Source organism: Anser anser (genome assembly GCF_964211835.1).
Source record: "Anser anser genome assembly, chromosome: 4".
NCBI lineage: Eukaryota > Metazoa > Chordata > Aves > Anseriformes > Anatidae > Anser > Anser anser.
Window position 1 is genome coordinate 33,160,593 of NC_139724.1, and position 26,575 is coordinate 33,187,167.

Below are 26,575 nucleotides of genomic sequence, written 5' to 3' on the forward strand. Positions count from 1 at the left end.
ACTGTCAGAATATATTTAAATTTTGGCCCATACTAATGCCCACTGTTAGCTTTGTGTACGTTTATGATAACATAGTTATATAACATAGTAATATAGTTATACAAGTTGCAGTGTCAATACAGAAGAAGATATTATTGCAAAGCATAGTTTCAACCTGAAATAAATTAAAAAAAAAAAAAAATCAAATTCAAGGTACTGAAGTTTTCCAACTGCGGTTTGACCCTCTGGGATTCTTTAGAATTTTCAGTCCTGCATATACAACTAGGTTCATGCCCTCATACTAAAAATGGCAACTAGAAATCATATGCACAATATAAATGTCCAGAAAGAATTACACAATTTTGCTCAGTTATGTCAGTTAGATTGCTCAGTTAAGCTGTAGCTTGCATTCATGTGCTACAGACTTGCTTCATGAAGGATGATCTGAAGATTGTACAAACTGAATAAATGAAATACCTTCTCAGTGGAATAGCATATTATCATATGGGTATTTCTGACTTATTTCAGATGGCAGATTCAGTTCTAGTTTATGGGTATAAAAAACACTGCCTACCTTACACCATACCCTTCAAACAAACATAGCAGAAAAGGTGATGTTAACAGATGTGTGACTTATCCTGGAATCTACTTGTAAAATGGGCGAGGAGCAGAAAGACAGGAAAAATTGGCTTTATAGAAAACACAGATATTATGAACCCCACTGTTCACAGTACATGATCCGTGATGAGTCAATGACCATCTGACGGCCAAGTGTCATGTTGCTGCTGTTTCATTGCAATAATTAACATTGAAATTTAGATCCTGTAAGTAACTGCAGGTAAACATGCTTCATTAAACTTAATAATGAATATTATTGCCCTAGTAATTAAGGTTATCGTCAACATTATTAACTTAGTAATTACTAAAGTCAATAATAAAATAGCGTCTTAATGATTTTAAGGGGAATCTTCATCATTGGTCTACAACTACTTGAAATTGTAGTCATGCTTTGGTCAGTGGAGTTAATTTCAATTAATAACTTCATTAACTTCATAGCTAAACTCTAACAGCCTAAGGGAGATATTCCATGTGAATCAGTATGACAGCTTTGAAACAAGGTCACAGTAAGTATACATTTTCTTATTTTAATTACATGCAATTTTAAGTCATATCTAGGCAAAACTCTGGCATCCTCATGACCAATTCAGTTTCAGCATATTACTGACATCTGTATTCTGACTTCAGATAAAAAGACAAACATGAAAACTGGTTGTATAAGATTTGACATCTGGATCACATATAGTTAAAATATTTGCTTCTTCTTTCTCTCATGGCTAAGCTTTCGCTTTATTTTTACAATAGCTTGTAAGTAATCTAAGTCCAAGGATTACCTTCTGTTTCTATACAGTACCTAGCTCAGTGATATTCCAATAAGAGTGTTCCTGGATGATACAGAAATAACAGAGTAATAATCTAATATGCAGAATAAAGTGAAAATGCCATTGCTGTGATCAGAACTTCATATCAGGTGTAATGACTGATAACGTTTAACGAATTGATATGACACTGGATGGGTTTTTAGGAAACAAACAAGCCCTGTATAATTGGATTAAAAACAAATTATAACTGAATGAACATACCCAATTACTTTCCTCAGATTTCTTCTTCACGCAAAGTCCACGGAAGAACAGCAGCATCTTTTTTTTTTTTAATCTGTCCTTTGACATTATCATGGATGACTAAATAGACTGTAACTACATGTGACTTGCTGTTTGAAAATCAAAATCCAAAATTCATCGTAGGTAGCTTTGTTGTGATTGGTTACATTAACCAGTACATCAATTTCCTTTTTATTCCTCAGCTAGATAAGCATAATGCTCTCCTTCCAGACAGATTTCTAAGTCTTGGTAAATCACAAATCATGGAAGTGCTTGTGGAAAAGCAGATAGAAATTAGAAGACAGGTGGGAGGGAGAAACAGAAAAGAGGGAGGAAATACATTTAAGGAAATTTGTCCTTACCTACCTCATGTGCTTCATAATTCTTCGTGTAGGGAATTAGGAAACAGGAGTGATCATAATAATGACTGGAAAGAAAATCTCTGGTCATTGACTGCTTTGCAGGGGTTACCTGTGTTGGCAGTGCACCCTGTGTTTTGCATAGAGAACGCTGAAAATTCTCTTCAACTGTGGCCAGTTGCAAACTGGCCAGACAAGACTGGCCTGATACAGTCGCTGGATTAACCTTTCTTATTCTCCAAGTGAGGTCAACCAAAAGGTGAACAGGATAGTTGGTTAGTTTCCAACCACACATACTGCTTTCCTACAGGCCAAGGTAAAGGATTGGGTAGTTTCGCACCTCCCACACCTCCCTGAAATACGCAGGGGGAATGACACACCTACAATGCTGGCAATCAGCATCACTGATCTGGTTCTGTGCTGTTTACCAGGGGTAAAGGTATCTCCAAGAGGCTGACACACCAGAAAGCATGGGAATGGTCAGACTTCACTGCTTTCAAAGAAAGCTACAAAGCATCAGTGTACATAATTACAAATGAGGTTTCAGCTCAGGGCTGCAGCATCAAGAACTGCAGGGGATTGTTTAACATTCAGTGAGCATATGCCTAAAAGTCAATGCACACACTTTCAGCATTTCAGCATCCAGCTGCATGCACATCAATGAACACTGCTTAGGCTTCATCAAGATCAATTTACATCGTGGATGAGATCTGGGAGAAAAACTGGTATATGATTCGAAGTGCAGAGTGTAAAAAGGCTGCTTTTCTGATATCTGTCAGGAAGATGCCAGAGCAGATTTAAAAAAAAACACCTGAGATTTTTCATCCATGTCTCAAATCTGAAATGATTCAGGACACACATAAATTATTTCTCTACATTTTATAGACTTAGGCAGGGGCTTTCCATATTTAATCCAGGCAAGCAGTGGATTAACTGCCTTCAGCCGAAAGCCTGCCAGCTGACACCCCTTCCCTGCACACATGGCATTTGATGTCTGCCATTTTAACATTTTGACATTTTTGTGAGAGACATTGTCCTAAAAGGTCACCACTTGTCTCAGCAGTTGGCTTGCTGCCACTCAAGCTTGGGAAGATTAGCTCCACGGCTGTTATCAAAAATGACCGTTTTCAAAGCTGTTTCTGGGAAGCTATTAATTTCTAACTGTGTATGGGGAGGGTGGGAGTAGGGTACGCGTTGAGGACAACAGGAAGAGAAGCTCCAAAATCACCTTTCAGTTCCTACAACGAAGACAGGCATTTCTATGTATACACCTGTAAGATGAAGCTGAAATACTGCAAAAACAGCTTCTAAACAACAAATGGACCAAGCATATAACCTGTATTATAACAGCATTATAGAGACAGTAATACTGTGAATATGTTTAGTTCTCTCCTTGCACCAAACAATGCAACATACTCTCTCCCTAGTCACTTAACGGCAGTCACACCTGTTAACTGTTATCATGACTTTTTCACAAGGTTCAGAAAAAAACTTACAGTATCAAAGCAGTCCCTAAGAAACAACAAGTCCTGTAAATAAAGCAAGAAACATGACATGGCATCTCAGACAAACTGGCTATAGCCTGCATTTCTCATGCAATTACCTGACATTTATACTTCTCACTGATTGCTGTTTCCAAAAAGCAGATTTTGTTCACGGCATAATACGAATTCACTAGCCATAAACTCAATAGGACAATGGTACGACAGAAGCTTTGAACTAGAAAGGAAGCTAAAAAACAGGATGCTGTTTCTTCAGTGCTAAAAGATCAAAAAACCACTCAACAAATACCAATTCTCTTCTTTACAGTATTACCGTGACACCAAAAAACCTGCAACTCCTTTACTTCCCAACAACCTTACCATCCTGCCTTCATGCAACATAGCAGATAAAGATCCTCTTCACGTACAAATAGAGTGAGATTGGTGAAAAACATGCATCGCTCACCGTGCTACGTTCATTGTTCTTATCAGGCCAGATGCAGACTTACTGGTGCCCCTTATGATGACTATTTGCGCTTCCGATAATAAGGTACTGCTGAGTTTCTTAATGAGAAGTCCAGTTCTGCATTTTTGGATTTTCAAAGAAAAGATTCGAGGTGAAAAATACCACGGCAGATTTCTCTCCTACATGTTCACAAGCAGCCTATTAATACTGAGGTATCATTCCCACTGCGTATCTAATATTATCTAACAGAAAACCATCTATCTAGAAGCACCCCCTGCATTTGCTTGGGTTCTTCCCTCGGAGACAAAGCGGCAAGCAGATATCCCCAAAATCAACAAACACAACTGCAAACTATTTGTTCTGGAAAGCTTTCATGCATCCCATTCCCTCAGTAGCTCTTCCACTGAAAGCTGAAACAACACTGCATAGAAGCATTCCCTGTCAGGATGTTTTCAGCTTTCATCTCTCTGCTTTTTCAAGCAGAACACCAAGGTAGAAACCCTAATTAGCAATCTGAAAGCAGCACACAGGCAAGGAATACTTACATTTGCAACTGTATTTGCAATATTTGCACACTGATCCAACGACTGGCGATTACAAAGAGGAGAAGGAGCTTTTTAGGCTGCCTTTCAAGCCTCGTAGCAGTGAAAAGAAGGCAGTTATCTGAAAGCTACTCATTTTCTATATGCTGTGCTCTACTTGCTTCCCATGTGCATACAACACAGCTGCCAGATTTAATAACCATGTCAGCCTGCTTTCCCCATAAAGCAGCAGAGAGATGACAGGATGAAGATGAAGTAGCCAGCGTGTTAATCTGTAGCTATGGCCACACTAAGCCTTGAATGAATGTCATGGTTTTATTTCCCTTGAAGAAAAAAAATAAAACAGATCAACACTATTTGTGAAGAAATGTGCCAAAGGATTTCAGAAATGCGAATCCATACTTGCTTTCAGTGACATTAAAGCATATTAAAAGAAATGGCTCCTTTTTTCCTCACTTAACAAATCCTAGGAACTGATGTTGCAAAAAGGAATTAACTCCTGATCTTTCATCACACATTTTTCCTATCATCAGATGCTGGTACCCAAAAACAACAAAACCATTAACTGACAAATTAGTCGAGATAGCTGACTCCTCTCCAGAAGGAATTATTTCCAAATCTGCTTTTGCTGACTTCTTTCAGAAAAACGGAATTAATAAAAGGGGGAAAGTTCTCATTTACCATTTAAATCCTCCCATGCACTGTGGTTCCCAGAGCACTGGACTCTCTTATCAGATGTGGTCAGTTCACTGCCAAGGTGGAGCATTTCCGGACCTCCATCTGCAAAACCAGTTCCAGGTGAGGGAGGGATGGGCAGAGTTTACATGCCAAGAGAAGGTGCCAGACATACAGGCAAAAACTACAGACTAAAAATAAACCCAGAAATGAATTTGCAGCAATGTGGGGATGCTGCAGAGATCGTATGACAGCTGTGTGCATCTCTTTCTCTCTCATTTATATTCCCTTCACTTCCCTTGGAGGCACCTGTCTCAGCAGGGAGTGGTTTCTGTGGAAACTACGGACAGTCGGTTTTCCCCTCAGAGAAACTGTTCCTATGGCAACCTTACATAATGCATATGGCCTAGATTCTTTTTAATAACAAGGTAACACTGAAATTCTCATTATAAAATTAGTGCTGATTAGTTTTGGGGGCAAGAAATATAGTTATCTAAAAAGTGTATCAGAAATACGAAATATACAAATGATATTACAAATTAAATGAGAATGTAGTGGGCACTGTCACAGCACCACTCACAAAGACAAAATAATTTCTAAATTCCAGTAAACGAGGTCTATTATTGTGCATTTGTGGGAAGCAAGGAGAAAGGGAGGCATTTAGTTGACATTATGGCTCAATGTAGCAATCAATACTGCACATTAAAGTGTAGAGTTGTTTTTTTTTCTGTTTATTTATTCTTCCAGCAACAGGGATCTCACTACATCTACTACATTCAGAACTATCAGCTTCAAAGTCGCTCATTAGACATTATGAGACTGTGCTACATTAAAACTCGAGGAAGTGCCTGGAAGGAGCTGTACGAGTCAGTGAGGCATAGTGTGCAGTGAAGCAGAAAGAGAGAAAGCAAATTGCTGTTTACATGGCTTTCCTCTCAGCTGGGAGGAGATGAACCTGTCCACAGCCATCACAGGGAGGACAGATTATCCGATTGCATTTGGGAGATGGGAAGATGAGGGCCCTGGTAATGGGGCTGTGCAGGCTTCTAATTCAGCAGCTGAAGACTTGCCTGGGTTGGGAATGACATGAAACAGTGGTCATGTAACAGATGTTTAGTGACCCCTGTGAAGCAGGTAGGTGATGTCTCCCCTCCAGCCACACCTGCGGATAGCCCTTTTAGTGTTAAGAAAAACCACAAATCATATGATTAGGAAATCAGAGCTATAGATTTACACAAAATGAGAGATCTCAGTTGGAAGAATCTTGTTGGGGAAACATGAGCAAAAGCCTATCTTTGAGGTATCAGGGTTGTGACTCAGTGGATCACAATCTCTCCTTACCTGTCAATCTAGCAACTTTTATTAGCATAAAATGCACTAATATACATGGGGATTGATTTTTCTCCTCTATGCCTACTCAGAAGATGAACAAGAGAGAGCACACAGCCTACAGAGTATTTCCCCAAAATTTAAGTAAGGTCCTCCTGCACTGCACTGTACAAAGGGAGACAAGATGTCCCAGATGGGATAAGGCAGGAAGGAAGCATTGATTCAAACCCCACAGCTTTGTCTTGTGTAGTTGAGACAGCCCATGCTGCCTGAAGGCAAGGTGTTGATTGGGATGTTGCTTCTCCAAGCAGGTGTTCAAGAACCAAGAGCAAGATTTCACTAAAAAGCCGCTGGTGACACAAGCAACTGGGACATGCATAAGACAAATGCATGCAAAGGGATTTCCCTGACTGGGAAAAGTTTGACTTTTAAACTAAAGAAGAAAACTGCTCCATGGATTGCATTGAATACCCAAACTGACTTACACAATATACACCTACTTTGACAATCGTACTGACAGATTGGCTGGTATTTTTTTTTTCTTCTTCCAAAACTCAAGCGTTCTATGAAGATGTGAAAGTATTAAACATTATTTCTCTTTTACGGAGAAAAACAAAGGAAGTTTGATGCATCGTGTTAATTTCAAATGGATTTGACAAAGTTCACCACCACCAGGACATTCTCTGCACCTTATGTGACTGTGATATTGGATAAATCATAAAAGCTTCATATACAGTCAAATATTACACAGGAGTCAGGCTTCTCTGACATTTGATCTTTGAACCTCTGATCTCACGTTCTATCCACAGGACACAACCACCAGTGTATTACAAACAACCTTTTTCCTTGCAAAACTAAAAAAAAAAAAAGGAAATTAGAAAACATTTTCATCACCCTTCCAAATTAATCCTATGTACAAAATCACATAATAATTAGACAATGTCTAATGAAACACATATTTAGTGCCCTAGGAAAGAAAATATACTCAAAAGAAAAGCAATAAAATTGAAAATACTCTGTGAGCAAATTAGAAAGAGCTAAACTGTCCCTTAAATTCACGTGACATTTTGCTATGTAAAACCTTGAACTTCTAAGAATACGTTGCACAAAGACAGCAAGAGGGGCAAATTGAGAAATTAATATTATAACTAAAGAGGGTAAAGAAATGAAGAAAAAAAAAAGCAAACATCTTACATAGAATGAGAAAACTCAACTAATTCTCATAGCTGTACCAATTCTCCCATCACAGAATAATAACCAATTGTTATTATTGGTTACGTGGCTTCTAGACCAAGTTAAATAATAACTGGTCAGCTCAGCACAAAGGCAGCATGAACTTGGATCCATCACCATTTACCTATGCAAATAAACAATTCATAGACACCTGCTGCTTCCTCATGCATAGGATGGGGTATTTGGGCATCAAGCTCAGAAACAGGCATCTCACTACTACCAGTGTACTCCCAGTAAGTTAACCTAAGAAGGAACATTGCAGCACTTATTTCTTTCTCTAAATTCTTTCTTTAGCTACCTGAGGATCTCAAACTGCACAGATTTCTGATCACACTAAGTGACCTGGCTGAGATACTGCTGAGAAGGCAGTTAGACTAACAAAAGAAAGATTTACATTCACAGCAGGACGCAGGCACGCAGAGATGCAGCTGTAACTTGTGAACTTGCTGTTAGTTTCCTTCCAGCACAGAGTTAGCTCACTCTGGGACTACAAACTTCTCTTGACAGCTCTGGATCTGCAATAATTGTCTCTTCACAAAGAGACTCAGAAAACATGTAATTGAGCTGTTACAACATGGACGCTGTTTGGCACATGTCACTGAACATGATAGCAATCCTACAGCCTAACACACAGCTGAGAAACGCAGACTTTCAGTGGTCATCTAAAATGGTATCTACCCATTCCAGCAGTATTTATTATGTTTCCAACATCTCTTCCCATCTCATTACATCAAGCTTACGAAAACCTATATTAGTAACTCAATATTATATATGGCCTTCCTCAAAGGTAGAGAGAAGTGTCAACAGAAACCTTTGTACAATATTACTTTACTTATTCCAAAGAAATTTTTAGTCCACACATCACCTTAATTAACTCCATGCTAGGCTTTTAAATAGACAAACTACTTAAACAGTCAATACCCTGGTATTATATCAGGTTTGTATTGCTTTTGATACAGCAGTCTCTTTCCTCCTATGGAAATCATCTCCTGTATTACAGAGAAAAGGTCCTTCTTTCTATCTACTTCGATTGGCATGATTTGGATGGGGGGGAAAAAATCTTAGCAATAAATAAAGGGGGAGACAGGTTTACAAAGAGACACAGGCAGGGCTGCCAGATCCTAACTGCAAGGTGCCTTACAGGTGGCAGATTTCCAGGAATGACACCCACAAAAGCCAGCACACTAGCACAGAGCTGCCTAACATAACTAATGGGAAAAGCCAAGAAAGAGACCTTACACTCTCTCCATGAACTTGGTATCCTCATCTGGGTTGCAGGAAAATGCCCATCTCCAACTGGGATTCATACACAGCCACTACCTGGAATTAACTGCCTACCTGTACCCTTTCTCACAAAAGTTGACTGACAAAGAGATGGGACGCAATCACAATACTCAAAGATGAGAGAATGTGGATGAGAGAATGTGTCTCAACTCTACTAGCACCCAGATGAAAGTTTAACCAACATTCCCTTTCTTTAACGATATATTTTAGGTTATTCTAAGGTAGGAATCTTCCTGAAACAGCTGTCCAGCTACTAGTAAATAATGAAAGGAGTGAAGGAGGGAACAAAGACCACCATGTAACCTAGTAGTCAGGCTGTTGGTTAAGGCACTAACCTGGCAAGTCCAGTCTCTGCTTCAGTTATTGGATGCTCATCAGGAGTAGTACCAGGTTTCTGGGTCCCTGACAGCAGGAGCTGTTTTGCTGGGGTTCAACAGGTGTTTTCGGAGCTCTGTCAGACAAACTGCTTTCAGAGAGGACAGGCACAGAGTGTCTTCTGTGACGGCCCTGACGTGTCTAGGTATGAGAGAGATGCCCAGTTTCTGCTGTTTAGCATCTCCAGACACCTGGGTTACGTGGCAGGTTTTGAAGACCTACATTTCTGCCGGAAGTGTTTAAGGTGGCTATTAGGTACTTGAGGCCATGTCTATAATGTGGGAACAGGGGCACCTGAGCTGGCAGGGATCTGCACACCGACTCATAGCCTCAATGCTGGGGAGCTCAGTGCAGAAACTGAGACAATCCGGCCCTGTGCATGGTCACCAACAAGCTATAGTGCTGTGCACAAAGCTGCACTCTACTGTGGGACTTTTCCAGATCAGCGGTTCCTGAACCCTAGTCTACCCCAGAGAGTGGGCAGGCCCTACCTCTGACCTCAGTCCCTGCTTGGATTTTGCCTGAGTTCAGCCAAGGAAACGGTCATTATGGGGATTAAAACTAATCTGATTTCATCTAGCCTAGAACACACAGGAAACAGATCAAAGGTGGATTTCTGCCTGGGTTTCTCATGGATTTCAGTTTCAGTTAATGCTCCCAGCTGCAGGCCTGCCTATTTCTTCCCCTGTTTTAGAAGCAGAAATCATTGCCAAGGCTCCGGCAACCAGGCCAGAAAATAGTGACAAACAGTGTAAGCTGATCTGGCAGGCTTCATTAAGGGCAGATTAAACACTGACAGTCCCCAAGGTTTTTGTGATATGATTGCATGACATGGCCAATGAACTACTCACTCCCTAGGGTGAGATGCAGAGATGATGTTCAACTGCCTGGAGAGTGGAACATAGACTGCTCTGTAAAATTACATGTTATGACGATGTAACATGCGAGGTGCCATCTCTAAACAAGGTTCTTCACCTCAGACAAATCCTGTGAATTGCTAAACAGAAGTCTGTTTATTCCTAAGGGGGCTGAATGATGTAGAAAAATCAAGAGACCTACAAAAGGTTGAAGTGGGAACTTAACAGTTCAGCCCTGAACTCAGGATGCTTTATCTTTTTTCCTATACAAAGGTACAGTTCCCACCATTCTGGATCTTTTTTTTTTTATTCCCCAAGAAATATTTGAGAACGGTCCCCCATTTACAGGGTCAAGTATTATTATATCAGAATGTCAATAACTAGGGTCCTCAGAGTTCTCTGTGCTTGTGGAGATGTTGTATTGGACCTAAAACTGCTTCCTAGATCTACTATCTACTTGTAACCTGATGATTCTCCTTGCTTTACAGAGTGATAGATCCACAAGTTTCTAATCACAGACTGTAGGATAAAATTTCCCTTTTCAATCCAAAATACTTCAAATGCTTCCAAGTTTTCCCTTATATCACTAGACCAAATTAAAAGTTCCAATCCAAAATGCTGCCACTTAACATTGTTTTACTTGACTCTTTCTGGACCCATTCTACCCAAATAAAATACATATGGAATCAAATGCATTCACACAAATTTTTAAAAGGCTCCACAACATCAAAAGAAGAATTTTAGCCATTGATTGTGATCTTATTTGTACACACAGAACAGATACAGTAGAAAGAATCTGGGTCTATACAGCTACAGCAGAGGAGGCTACATTAAGGTAACAACAAACAGAAGAGTAAAATTTGCCATTTACACTATGAAGTTTTAGAGTTCTAGTGGTGTAGAAGTGAAGGTGAAAGCTTTATCCACACCTCAGTACTTTATCCAGAAATGCAGGAAAAACAGATACATAAGAGTTAACATTATAATCAAAAAGTGGGAAACAATCCTGCAAACTTCCATAGAACAGTGTTCTGAATTCAGTCAAAAAAATGTGTTTCCTTCTGGTTTGCATCTATCAGCATAAGTTCAGAAGAGGAAAAAGGGCTGTTGAAGTTGTCACATACCCAGAGAGTAATACATCCAAAAAGCAGAGCACAACTTCTTAGCTGTCTCACAGTTTTCGAGTTGCTCATATGATTCTTTTCCAATGCTGCAGGTTCTGTCTTTAACAGCTATTCATAATTTCAAACACATCTGGATGTGTTTTAATGAGGTTATCTCTACCAAAAGCCTCTTGAACACAGCACACGCAGCATCCTGTCTGCAGGATGCCTTTATCATTAGATTTTTTGGTTTTCTTACTGCTACTACAAGACAGCAGGTGGAACTGAGGTATTGGTATACACAGGGGAATATATATCTGTAAAAAGGAAGTCAAACAGTTATTTGGAAAACAAATGAGCCATTGGTGTCACAATTTGGTCTTTTCCTTGTCCACCTTCCCCATTCTCCCTGCATTTTAGTACCTCTAACTACAAAACACAGGGATTATGCAATGCCATCACCATAACCAGCACTCATGATCGAGATCTCCACTTAGCCCTTTCAGCTCAGGGAGCTAAAAAAAAAATAATTAAAAAAAAAGTAAATTACCTTTAGCTCTTCTGCTTCATCAAGTCAGCATGGAGACACTTTGTTGCTTGCTGTGCCCATTTGTTCCCTAGTAGTTCTGACCTGAAATGGATGCCTCTACACTCCAGGGACATCCAAAGGCAGCTTTCCACAAACTGCACTGCTTACTTGGAACGTCTTTATGTTTGTTAAATACAAGGAAATAAGTTGAAACACACAAACCAAAATTACCCTCTGGGAAAATTATATTCCAATGTGACTAACGCATTCAGCTATTTAAACCTCTTTATGGCTTTACCTCAAATTTAAAATGAATTGAGTAGCTTTCTGGGTGTGTGGGGTTCCAAGTGGAATGGAAATGATGAAAGCACTTATTCAAAACACTGGTTAGTAACCTTTTCCAGAACTCCAGTCCAAATCAGCTATTTGAGAGGATCACTTATAATTTATGACGCACACACTATGTCATGCCTGTGAAAATGAATTCCTAGAGAGAACTAGAATGCTGCAGAAATCACAGCAGATTCAGATGAAGATTGTTGGAAGAGGGAAGAAAAAGCTGCAGTGATGTGTTAGCAGTATCATTTCTCTCCCTTAGATTTTGCAGTAGTTTTCTATATACAGAGAGTTCCTTGATTTCTGGAAGTGAGCAATGGCTTGGTGAGAAAGAATCAAAAGTGAGTCTCTTCCTGCTATCATTTTCCAGATTGATTTAGACAGATCTCAGATAATCCCAGCGCTTGGAACTAACCCTTTAACTCTAGGAGGTGCAGACTCCCTCCTGCTCCCAGGCTGAGACCAAAATCACAGAATAAAAAACAACGCATGGTTTTACAGAATAATGCTCTCATACCCATCACGGCTTTTTCAGCAGTATATCTCATTGCTCCCTTCAATCTGAAGCCTGAGAAGTGAGAAGATACCACTACTTGCTTTGCCTCCTCTGAATACAGCCCTGCTGCAATAGATGACATCCATAAGGAAATCCTAGGTAGAAAAAATGTGTTAATGGGTGGCTTTAAATCACACCTTTGATCCTGAAAGCAAGAAAATTTGGACAAAGCTCTGTGCTCACTGTTTTCTATTGGGTATTTCTATGCTGAGCCTAAAAGCTCTTTACTGACCCCACAGGGTGCCTAATTCTCCTGCACAGGCTTAGCCTGTTAGAACTAAGCACAATCTTTACAGGCACTGCAGTGCAGAACTGGGATTCTTCAAGTAGATACTGAGCATCTAAAAGCATTGCACCTGTAATTTAGGATCTCAAGTTATTAGTCTTATTTCTAAGCCAATTCACAATAGCATCTCAGGGTGTGCAGAGGTACTCCATATGATTCAAGGACACAAGCGTTCAACCACCATTCTTGCACTCACAGAGTACAGCCATGTTCCTGCTTTCTCAGCTCAGATGCAGTATCATAGGCATTTAAGTAATTCTGTGCTAGGAACATCAGATCCTAAATGATTCTACCTTGCTGAAGAACATCATGCATCCTTTGTGTGAAATAAGTCTTCCAGGTACTGCTACAATCAGCAGTATACTCAAGCAAGTAATTGCTTTAACGGGACTCACTATAGAGAAAATGAGATTTAAATCTCATTGTTGACTAGAGAGTAAAACAGATAAATAGTTCCTTTTCTTTAGCATCAGCATCTTATTTGGTTTTATTCCCACAAAACAAACGAAATTGCAAGAGCCCACAGATCTCAATTAACAGCCTGTCTTGAATCTGTTTGGGCAGTTAATGCATAGTGATTTCTCTCCCTTTTTATTTAAGGAAACTCTAGCACTGTTTTCCACAAAAGCATCATTTTTTTCCAATGAACAACTTGCACCACACCATAAAATAATTTGATATTAACATTATACTAGTCAGTAGTTAGTATTAGTAGTTAATTAAACTCGCTACTTTAATTACATCAGTTGCTGCTTTTAGACTTTATTGAAAGCATCAGAGACAGTGAGGACACTTTCATTTCATACTCTCTCAGTTCCCTAAACCCTTCATTAAAGCCTTTACTACACATGTCCATGCTGGACAACTCCAAAACTGTGCTAGAGCCAATGAAATCTGGCTATCATGACCACATTCAGAATTACTAACTAACAGAGAAGATCAAGGTCATAACCACTGCCTGCCAAACAACTCGTTGTTGCGATCCCAACTATGGATTTTCACCCTTCTTTTGTTGCCAAACCCCTTTCTATAGATGCAAACAATGGATGCGTAGCAATTGCTCTCTGTTGCTGGGCTGCTTGGAATAGAAATTGTACTACCATCTTTTGACTGTAAGGAGAACTACACCTTTAAAGTGTCTCCCTTCTGTATTAAGTCACGGCATTAAGTAACCTTCTTTAATTCAGTGAATGAAACAAAAATCCATTTAAATATGGAGACACAAGATGTCCAGTGTAGTCAATGAGCTGAGTCCTTTACAAAAAGCAATTTGATTTGAACATACCCATAAGAAGTCCTGTAATTTTGGACAATTACATTATACTCAAGAAAAAAAAAAACATAAGTGTGTCAGCTACAATACTGTACTCCATATGTTTTACTTCAATACATTTACTTCTTATGTCTTACCAAATTGTTTGGAAGCAGCTCCACTGTCACAGCTCCACGTCTCCTCTATCATTTCCAGTCTGTACAATAGTGCAATAGTGCTCAGTTCTCAGGCAAATCAGTACAGATCAAAGCTGGTATTGACTACAGACTCCTTAATTTTCAGTGAGCAGTTTATATCTAGATCAGTTCATAAGTGATGGACGGTACCACTTTCTGAAATGCATAGTAATCTATACAAAATTCAGTTCTTTGGGAGGTGTCATACAGAATTATAGGTAAATGGCCTCGTTAGAAGTCTTAGCGCCAAGGATTCTTCTACTTTCATGCCTAGATGAAGGTCTGCAACAAGCCAAAAACACGTTGGAAAAACTCATAACAGGTCTTCTGCGGTTGGTTATCCTACACTATGCTCATACACAAAATAATGGTATTTTGAAACCATGCTAACACACAAAACTGACATTTTTAGGCAATTGCAGATGAATTTCAAGTATTCACAAAAGACAAATTCCAAAGCATTACAAACAGGCACATATATCTAAACCCCAAAGTAACATGTAAAAACGTACACCATCCATACGATATTAAGAACCATTTTGGGGGGTGGAGCATTTAATAACATTTTTCTGCATGCCAAGAAAGGTTCTGCTGGATATCTGACAACAGAAACACTGTTTGAGTACGCCATGATCTGGCAACAGCATTCTTGCCAATCCCTGAAAAGAAACCACTGGCATTTAGGGTGTGCATTATGGCATGTGTGGTTTAGTAGTACTTCACCACTTTATAAATTCAGGACAAAATCTTGGTTTCATTGAAGTTAATTTGCTACAGGCCTCAGTGGAGCTAGGCTTTCATCCACAATATCTGAGAACTGGGTCTATAGTCTGGAGAAAGATAATGTTAAAAAAAAGGTTTTTTTTCCCACTGCAAACAGAAAAAAAATAATATAAACAATGACTAATTGGTAAAGTTCAAGTTTTTTCTTAAGACTCTTTTCCCTATCAGTTATACTTTGCTGTATACAGTTTTTAAGAAGCTCTCAATCTATATATGTACATATGCAAAGAAATTGGAAAACAGCATATGTATACAGACAGGCTAAAGATTGGTATTATCTTTCATTTTCTTCTCCCATTAGCATAGTTCCACTAACTTGCAGTTCCTCTGGTGTAACTGAAATTATATATGATGATAGAGAAGAGTAAGCCATTAATTCAAATAATTTTTTTAGTGCTCACCTGTAATATTAAGCAAGCTATTACAAAGGAACAATCAACAGCCTTCACAGCCACATTTAATTTTGACCTCTCATCTACATACTCTCTGTAAAGGTCCATCACATACCATAGCACTACGGTAGCCAGCCCCTTCACACTGGACACAACCAGTGCATGGGTTTAACTTTTATACCAGCTGGATGGACAGAACACGTGACTGCTGAGTAAATAAACAAATTCATGTTTTATCAGAAGAGCTTTCTATAGTCCCTACTCCTTAGCAGCAATGAAAGCAATGTCTCAACTCCCTTGACTATGTACAACCTACTTTTATCCTGGGTATGTCTAAATAGAGCAATAACTCTTTTTCTGGTATTAATAACAGTGCTTCTGTTTTTATACACAGCACCTAAAATTTGATCACAAAAGTGAATTCTCTCCATCCCTTTTTGTCTACTGGTTCAGAAAATAACTTGTGATGGTGTCTCTCAAGGCCTGGGGATCTCTGTTCTCAAATCCAGTGTCTCACCAAAGACACTGATTATTGGCATGACGAGCCTCTAGAACTGGTAGTGCACTGAACGTCTGCTCTTTTACATGTCTGTACCCAGTATTCGCAGTGTTTGTTTATAATATGCTTTTATGAAAAGCTATGTTACTGAGGTTTGAGCATCATCAATCAGCTGAAAGAACGTTCATCTTGCATTGGACTAATGGTTCGCTTGTAGTCAAGCAAAGCAACTAGCCTGTATGGTCTCTGGGAAGGAGATGACTCTCTCTAGCTAACACCTGACATACACCAGCATTTCTACAGTAAGGTGAGCTGTCACTAGTCCCGTATGAGGAATATTAAAACTGACCGCTAAGAAACCGATGAGATAAAAGAAAACACGAAGAGAAAGAAAGAGGGAATGCCTGAATCTGAACAGAATTCCAAGAAGAGTTTAAGTAGCTATCAGATATAAATAAGCCCTAAACATTGTCTTCAGTGATATTTAAATCCAGAGCAGTGCTTTTTTGTTTATGAACTGGATCCCAACCACAAAGAACCAAAATACTCTGACTGCTTACTAGCTGAAACTAAGCTAAAATAGGTAGATATAAAGGGTTGCCTTTATTTCTTTTGGCTTGCCTCTGCACCTACTAATTCCGTTGTCTATATTTGGCTTACTAAATAAATTATTCCTCTACTTTTATCTTATAGGGGATTTTAGGTTAGCTGGCAATAAATAAAACGTTTTGCTGTGGTGGGTGTGGATGATCATTAAGACATGGGGATTGGAGCACTTTTCAGGGTGCAAATGCCCCATCATAAGTCGTCATACAGAATAAAGAAAAAGTGAGAAGAGCCTCCTTTTTCTAAGCTGTTTTGGCTGGCTGGGAAGCTGGCAGTGCAGAGTGTCGCTGTGGATGAAAAGTCATCACCACTGATTAACATCAGCTGGAGATATCCCAACATGCATGGTAACTATGGAGAAAACACCAGGACCTTGGTTATCACCCAGACACCTTCAGTGATTCACATCACACTACTCCATCTAGGCCAGGCAGCACAAAGTGAGACCCTGATACGTACACATATATTCCTGAACCCCATCAGAACAGAAAAGTGGTACTGAAAGCTTCTGCTTCTTGCCCACCAATAAGGCACTGACAAGAGATCCTTCTATCTCTGAAAAAGCAGTCATCGACCACAAGTCCAGTATACGACAAGATTGCAATGCAAGCAGCAGTTTCCTTTGCTTCCCCTCTTTAGGGAGCATTATTAGCTTCTTTATCATCACTATTCTTTCCTGACACAAACATCCAAACAAAAAAGCAAAGATCTGAAAGGTTATACATAGGATTCATGTGCTGTAGTTATTCATGCACTCTGTATCATATTTGAATAGAGAAGCCTTATCTAACAGTTTTGGACTTTCCATTTACAGTACTGAAAATAAATGTTTGTAGTGACATTCCAAGTGCTCAGCAGAATGGGGATTCTTTCCTATTTCACAGGGAAGTAAGAATTAGACCCCTACTGAAAAGACGAATCCAAACAAAATAAAAACCATTTGCATAGAAGACTGATCCAAAGAATGGCATTGTTCACTGCATGGGCAATGCAATATTTCATGATTTTTCATTTTCACAGAAATTATTTCCATGTGCTCGATTGCAGGCTACAAGCAAATTCTGAGATTTCTCTGCATGCCACAGCATGAAACTGATGATCTACATTTGATCCTAAATGCCTGGCAGGTCTAAGTTTTGATATGCCTTTGTCTCTTACCCCATTTTTCTTCAAAACCATGAGCTTCTTTCTGAAACGTGATAAAACTTAAAACTGTTTGCTTTGTGCACATGTTTTCAAGCTTTTATTCTATACCAAAATTACCTGGAAAACAAGATGACAGCACAAGAAAAAAACTACAGAGATATTTAAAAAAATCAGGGTTGGCAGCATATTCTGGAAAATGCCAAAGGGTTTGTGGAATAAATCCCATTTGGAAACTTTTGAGATAAAAGAATCCAGCTGTTTTCAAACACCAAATGCACCACTAAGAAGTCTCTAAAATTGCAGAAATGTATTAAATCAACAAAACATATCATCCTCCCACACAAAACAAGAACAACAGCAACAAAAGAACCACAAAACATTCCTATTTAGATAGACTTCAGTGCTAGCTGAAGTATGTCTCTTCCAGGCAGTTTGTCAAAAAATATACACTACAAAGCACATAGGGGTGAGGGATTTTATGATGCTTCAGGCTATCACAAAGCTGAGCAGAGAGATGAAAGCATTCATGCTGCTAAGGGACCTAGAATAAGGAACCAGGTCGAGCCATATGATGATTGGTACCCTTTGCAAAAGCTTTTCTATCAAATCCATTAGAGTATTTCAATGACTGTATCGCTGAACACGAGTTCCTGCTTTAGGGCTTAATTCAACGTTCACTGAAGTCAGTTGTGACTTTTTACTACCTTTAAAAGGTCTTTGGACCAAATGCTAAAAGAATAAAACCCATCTATTTCTGTATCTTTTCTTTTGTTGTGCCTAACAAAAGAAGTTAAAAAAAAAAAAAAAGCTCATGGTATATAACCTATTCAACTCCTTCATGACACGCAGAGCATGAAAATGTATACATGTAAAGCATACTTCTAGGAAAAACTGGAACTTGGAAGTATTTATGACACGAGCTAGCTCCTTCATTGCAATGGTAGAAAATACTCGGAGAAGTCTGCAAAAATGGCAAGAATACTGCTCTTTTAATTCTAAAGAGATTCTGTATTTTCAGGCTGTCATTTCTTGTCATTGTTCCTTCAAAAGGGTACTTTGTTTCAGAGGTTTCTAGCTCTGCTCCTCACAAACAGTCCCTTGGCAGAAGTTAATACCCTGCACAATCCAACTGGTTGTGTGACTGCGCTCCAAAACAAAGCTGCAAAGTGAATTGGCCCTACTGAAAGTCAACATATTTTATTTAATTTTTAAATGGACAATTTACCAGTTCTAGGTTTGAAGCCAGACACAGTGGCACAAGTGAGGGTAAGGTAGCTTCCAGTAAATAAAGAGAAATGAGCCACTGGAAGCTACTAACAGAATACTACCCTGGAATAACAGCCTGGATGTCCAAAAATCCAGCCAACATTCCTTATAGAAAGAGTTCTTCCTGTAGATAAATAACACTGAAAGGTAGCAATTTCATTAACTATGATGCAATGTGAGAAGTTCTATTCAAAGTTCCTTATATCTCTCCTTATCTTCTGATAATACCACAGGATCATTTATATGGAGTTTTGAAACTCACATTTCACGATGATAATTTCCATCTGGTCTTTAAAAAGACAAAAATAAAATGTAAGTAAAGAGCTGTTCAGTAACTTTGCAGTATGAAAAATAAACAAACTTTACCATTTCTAAATACACTCACACAAAGAACATAAAGATATTTGTGCTGAAATGGCTGGAGACAGAAGGCACAAATTTGGCAGGCAAAATGACTAAATAAGGAATGCATCCGCATTTTCCAATTAAAATCACTTTCGCTTTGACTGATCTGCTCAAAAACACCCTTTTTGTCCTTTATCAAGTGTTTTCCCTCAGCTTGAAAGGAAGCAGCAAAGGAACATCATGCTGTGCTTATGTACAATTAACTTCACCAAGCAATGAAACATTCAGAGAAGAAACAGCAGCCCTTTCTGTGATATGTAGATTTTTACACTGTGCTTACACAGTGCTGAACATCCAGCATGATAAAAGCATTCCAGCTTCTAAGATCTGTGGATTTATTTTATTCTATTTAAATGTTACTTCGCTATAGTCTCTGTAACACACCTGAAAGAATTACAAAAGCTGTAACGCCACAGAAAATTATTTTCTATTCAGTTTTCTATCAGTGTAGACATTTGGGCTTTTATTCACAAGGGATGCCTATGTATCCCTATGGATCATGATTATGTGAGAGGCTGTTCATGATTATGTGAGGGGCACCTTGCTACAGAGGGTCTGCCAATTTTTTTTTTTTGACATATTACCTCAGCCCTTTGAATTCAGATATCTGAAGAGCTCCAAAGTGGTCTACATGAGAGTTCATCTTATTCCTTCTGATGCATATGACATATCCCTTTCGAGCACCATGCTTGGCCTTTAATCTGCCAGCAACTGCTTTGTTAGAGTCTTGTTTTTATCAGCTCATCATATCCCCCTTGCTCAAACAATGTTACACAGATTCAACATCAAACTGACATGAAGCACCTTGCCGTAACTGTACCTTTGATGTTTTTGGTTTTGTCCTTGATTTTGTGCTCCCCTCCACCACCCTGCTCTAGATTTCTTTAGGTAATAATGAGCTTGACTTTTGATGCTCTAGTCTTTGAAGTACTGAACTTTTGCATGCAAATGGCCAGGTTTCACTGCAGAAAAAATAAGACTTTGTATTTTTTGATGATTGTTTGGAATGAATCTATTCAACATGTCCATATAAGGCTGACTAAAGAGGTGCATTACTTTTACATCAGATAAATCTCCCACAGACAATTTTTTATGCTTCCTGGAATTTTAAGTGCCAGTGTTGGAGTTGGCTGAATGTTATTTGCCAGCTGACACTAATTTTGCTCTTCTCTAATTCACAACCACTCACAAATATTTCTCACTTTTGAGGAACACGTTTTGTCCCCGTATGGTTTCGCCAAACTCTTTGGTGGCCCATTTTGCAGATGTCAGTTGCTCGTGAAAAAAACAGCTATTGACTATGTGTATGCTTTTCATCCATTGCCTTTTTTGATGAGTGGGTGGCTGAAATTTTCATGGAAAATAACAGCAAGCAAGAGAATGCATTTCCATGACAAATCTTTTGGGATTTGCAATATCTCCATGACTGTTCTACCATTGTAGAAATATTGAAGACTGACTAACAGTATAGCCACCCTAGTCTTCAAGAATGTTGGTTTAGAATGATTTGTTACTGTATTTACAAGATTTTTCTTTTTCCCTATATTGCCAGCCTCAGCCACTATTTCCCTCAGCAACGGTGGCTAAAAAGACAGCAGCAGTTTCATGCTAATGGCCAGAAGGAAAAATATTGAGCAATAGACTCAATTCTTCCACCTGCAGCTTATATGCAGTGAAGAGGCTGCATCATATTCTTTTTAGATGAGAGTATCATAATCCACGACTTGAGGTATCTCCAGTTTGGCCTATAGCAAACATCCATACTCCTCTTGCTTGCCCTTCTGAGCAAGCTATGACAGCACATTAGCCGCTACTGTGAAGTTCCTGCTGGGTTCCCATCCAGTGAAACTACAAACATTTTAAGCTCTTGTTCCTAACCTAAGAAAAGCACTTTTAATTATTGGGACCTGGCTATAAAGAACAACCCCCCTCCACTGCCACAAAAAACAGGCCTTGAGGATACTGAAACTATTATCAGCTTATCAAGAAAAACTCCCAAGAGCCTAAGGGCTGAACATTTTTAGCTGGCAGACTTGAAATTTAGAACATAATATCAGGAGGGAATGGCCTGAATTTAAATATACCCAGGAAGATACTTCTGGCCCAACTCTCCTCATATCGCACACATTCCTGTAAGGATGAGTGCAGAACACAAAATAGCGCTCACAAAAGGACAACGGAAGTTCTAAAAACACACCGGAATAAGCACAAAGAACTAAGCACTGTGGTGGGAAGTGTGCTATCAAAAAGGAGGGGCTTGAACCTGGGATCAAGAGAGAAGCCTTGGACCTGAGTGCATCAGACATCTGGCACAGCTTCGCAAACATTTATCTGAAACCACTAAGGAGCTGTAGGCCTCCACTACATAGAGGGTGAACATGATTTATCAGAACTAGAGACAACTGACAGTACAGGTTGGTCAGGAGCTACAAATCCTAACTTATGTTAACACAAAGTGGAGCTTGCCACCCTTACTCCTCCAGCCCGAGAGCTACAGCCATGCGCTCCCAGTCTGGTCAGGTTGTCCACAGACAAACAGAGGCATATGTGTAATATGTGTAGTCCCCTTACTTATAGCACCTACGTCATTCACAGCAGGATGGGTGCCTGGCTACAACGAAGCGTTGGGTAAGGTTACAGGTCTCAGGCCCCAGCAAGAGTATGTGTTAAAACTGGGTTTAGTGGTAGGAGTCTCACAGTACGAACATTTGTTACTATCAAGCTCAAGACAACGCAACTATTCAGTGACTTTTATTCACTTACTTTAAAAGGATTTAAAAGAGTGGCTGATAGGAACTAGCTGTACTTCACTACTGAAGACAACTGAGAAATAAGACACCCTTTATTTTTGTCCAAAATGCCTTCAAGTGCCTTAATTTTTTTTTTGTTTGGTTGGTTTTTTTCCCCTCTCCAGGGCTGAGCTGCTGAGAAGTCCGAATATTAGAGGTAGTGGTGACCCCTGAAAAATCCTGTCAGCACAGCAGACATTAAGCATTTCTGAAAATGTTATCAGAGCACAGAAAGGCAGTAGTAGAGTCAAACACTGTAAATCTCAATGTTTCTCTTTCTGAGCAAGTGTAAATGTGACCAAACGAGTCAAGATAGACCATGTAGCTTCTTTGTTCAAGTAAATTAGCAACAATAATTTGTATGTGGAAAACTTCTGAGTAAAAAGGCATATGTTGGCATGACAATAAATTAAAAAGCTATTGCGTAGAAATACAACAAGAATAACAACACCAGGGCAGTTAAGAGGGCAGTACTCCAGATTGTCACATGTGGTTTGTCAGAAACACAAACAAATAACACTTTCTCTGTCTTAGTTGAACTTGCAACATTGACCCTCAAAGCTAATAATAAAATTTTCCAAAGAATAAGACAAATAGAAGTTGCTTTGTTGTACTCTTGTTTTTCTAACTTCTTAGGAATATCTTAAGCCTAGAAAAAAAATATCATTTTTGGTAAATAGATTTTATTTCACTTGCATTCTTGGTTACCTTGAGAACATTCTTTTAAACAACTTTATTTTTTCTCTCTGTTTCCTTTTCTTTTTATAGGTTTCAAAATTAAAATTTAAAAACAAGGTAATTGGGGAAAGTGGATGATGGCTTTCTGCTTTCAAGAACAGGATTGTAAGAGGGGATCCAAAAATGAACACATACTGAGAAGATCAAGAACTCAGAATCTAACAGATGAATTTACCCCACTGGCACATATGTAGGCTGCTCTGCATAAATCAAATGCATTATAGAGTTTGGGATAAGATACTCAAAGGAAAAGTTACTTTAAAAAAAGTAAAATACACACAGCTTACTAAAGTCATGAAGGACTAGAATGCAGCTTTTCAGCTTTTATTTTTAACAATACTAAGTTACATTTCAAGTCTTGTTGCAAACAAATATATTTTTAGAATCAATTACACAAAGAGGTTTGAGCTACCTGAAGATTAATATTTTGGTCTCAAAGGACATTTAACTGAAAACATCTATTATTCTACAGGAAATGTAATTTTTTCTGCTAGAGACAGAGGAAAACATTTCAAAAGGATTGCTTTTATGACCTTCACTGTCCTGGAGGATGAAATGATCATTCATCCAACTGTATTCTTGCTTTTGCCAGCAAAAATTACACTGCCCTGATTAGGTTTTCCATTTAAATGAATGAAGTCTTTCAGGAGCTCAGGTTTTTCAGGTTTCCCTCAATAGTCAGCCCTGCTAAAATGGGGCATTTCCTTTTAGTGCATAGTTTCCTACCAGCAGCCAGGACTAGCGAGAGACACAGCTGTGTCAAGAGGTGGAAAAGCAGAAACAACTACAGAGAACATTAAATGTGATTATTAGTTTTCTTTGTTTTTAATAAATTTTAACATCATTCCTACCTCTGTACTGTAAAGTTCAATCCTGGCACATCTGCACTATGGTCCTGCAGCTGACCACCACTGATCTAAATTTGAAATAAGAGCAGCTACTGAACATTACTCAGACATGTGCAGGTCACACCAAGCCTTGTGTTACTTCAGCCACAGGTCACAAGAAATACATTCACCCTGGCTTAAGCCATCAGAGGCATCTCTCCTCTCTGATGTGATGCAGGAGTATCCATACCGAGGAAGCTAGGTCTGCTAAAAATTCAAGTCCTTAGGTGGTAGGTTAAGGGGGTCATTCAGCATACTATACAGTGGTGACAATGAAAGTGAGACCTTTTGCAGAAAAGGTGTTTGAAAAAATAGTACTTGAAATTTCAGTGATTTCAGTGATTTTTCTGCCCAGGAAAAGAAAATGCAAGTATTTTAGCGTAATACTTAATCAACAACGCTCAAAAGAACAAGAGTTAAAGTTAATTCTAAGCGTATGTACTTTGCATTTTATTTGAAAACCTACTTTTTTCTTCTTCCAAAGAGCTCCCTTTCCCTTGCTGCCAGGGCTTGTGTTTTGCCTCAGGCTTGTCATAATCCTCAATTCTTTACAGTTTTGCATTTTTCTGCTCTAAGGCCTTTCTTCTGTCAGCTCAGAAAGACCTTTAATTTCATGTTCTTTTTTCTGCTCTTTTTCCTCTCAGGCCCTCTCTCTTCTATACTCATATTTACTGCATGTGACCATGTTTTACATTTCCTAACTATTACTTTCCTTTTTTAAGGGTTTCTTTAATCCAGTGTATCACATTTTACAAGAAATATGTCCATGTTGCTTACTTCTCTCCCTCAGGCACCCTTCCCCACCTTTCATATGGTTGACTAGCCATTTCTTCTCTTTCTTTCAGTCTATTTTCTCTTCAGTCTTACATCACCTTCCTCTGCTGCTATCACTATCAAACTAGTAAATTGTTTCTGTGGGCAGTGGGGCAGCACTTATTTATTTTAAGTTAGCATCTATTCAGGACAGGGGCTGTTGCTGCCCTCCCCTAGTAAGGACTGACTAACATTAAGGCCCAAGAATTGTTGCCTCAAAGATTTTTGAGACAAAGAAAATACCAGTGTGGATGCAACCTGCTCTTGGGAGTTCTAAGAAATTGGGGACTGAAACATTCCACCAATACTAATCTTGCACTGATCTTTAAAACAAACGCAGTTAAAGATTTCCATTCTGACTGATGCAGCCTGGGTCACTACATTTTTTTTTATTTGCTTCAAAAGCCTAACCTCAGCCCTGTAAGGCGTCACCAACTATGGCTTAAAGCAGTATGATAGCAGTCATATGCAGACTAGTTTGTAACCAGGCAAGGGAGCAGCAGGTGCAAAATCAGGCATTTCTGTCACTTGGCAGAGCAAAGCTGTCAGGTCAGTACTCCTAAGAGTTGAATGAGAAAAACTGGAAAATCAACTTCTGCAGATAGAGCTAAAAAATGTTATTGGGACATAAGATACCCATTAGTCACAGAGAACTTCAAGAACTCAAAGGTGCCATTAATAAAAATGTAACTACTATCCCCAAACAAACATACATATGTATTTTATTTGGCAGGTACGCATACATTTTCCTTTACCCACGATGATCCAAATAAATCAGTGTGCAAGCACACATTAGAAGGGACATTCTCTCAAGAGCACGGAAGGAGGTTTTCAACCTCTGACTTGCCAGGCCATGGCACATGCAAGGGGCAGAGTCACAATTAGCTTGGAGCTGCTGGTCTCAGCTCAGTTGGGCAAGAGAAGAAAAGGAGATAATATCAAGCACTGGCAGTGCAGCTCTTTAGACAACAGTAGCAAATAACTTAAGTTCTTAAAAGCCAGTTCTGGAGCTGGCTATAATATTAATATTTGGTCCTAATGAGATGGACTGAGCTTTCTCCAGCACAGTTGTATGCAAAGTTGTTTTTCTGGGCTGAGGCTGCTGCCCTGGTCTAATTATTGTAACAATTCCATATTCCCCTGATTATTAACAATAGTGCACTTATTAACAATTATTAACAACAAGTGCAATTAACTTGGGTTTGTGGTTTTGCAGAGAAGACTGCTATTAGAACAAAATCGAGCTAGTTATTGGTAGCAGTAGTGCTTGCATTACTTCAGCACCTCTGAAACCTAGTCATGGCTCAGGATTCTGGTGTCCTGAGGCTGTGCTGAGGAGGATGAAGACAAGTAATGAGTACTCATCGTACGTCACAAGATGGAAGCATTGCATCTTTCTCCACATTAGCAGTATGGCTCAGCATTTCACATTTGGTTCTTTGTGGACACCTGATATCCTGTTGCCCACTAAATATTAGCCTTGGGGCCTACCCACAGTGACAAAATATGACTCATCTATTCAGATACGAAACCACCTTCCTCAGAGTGGGGTCTGTTGTGGGGAAAGGGGAGTAACTATTGTAGGTACTTACATGGTTCCCATAAGAACAATACTGAAACACCTGACTGTCCCTCATGGACTCTTCATTGTGATGTCCCTGTGCAGAGATGAAGCCTAGGATCTGAGAGACCTTCAGATCGAATCATCTTTCCCAAGGTGACAGAAAACCCTGTGGTAAAGCAGAAAATGAATT

General features: G+C 39.1%; 1 protein-coding gene across 3 annotated transcripts in view; it reads right to left on the reverse strand.

Moving 5' to 3' along the window:
* TRIM2 (tripartite motif containing 2) overlaps positions 1-26,575 on the reverse strand; it is a 116,432-nt gene that overhangs the window by 83,458 nt on the left and 6,399 nt on the right. Inside the window, exon 4 of one of the 3 annotated variants that reach the window (XM_083834024.1) lies at positions 26,414-26,551. The gene's annotated coding sequence lies outside the window, so the exon portion shown is untranslated. Of the gene's footprint in view, positions 1-3,943; positions 4,313-11,891; positions 12,025-26,413; positions 26,552-26,575 lie in introns of those variants that run through there. The other 2 variants (XM_083834014.1, XM_083834009.1) reach the window with 2 other exon arrangements.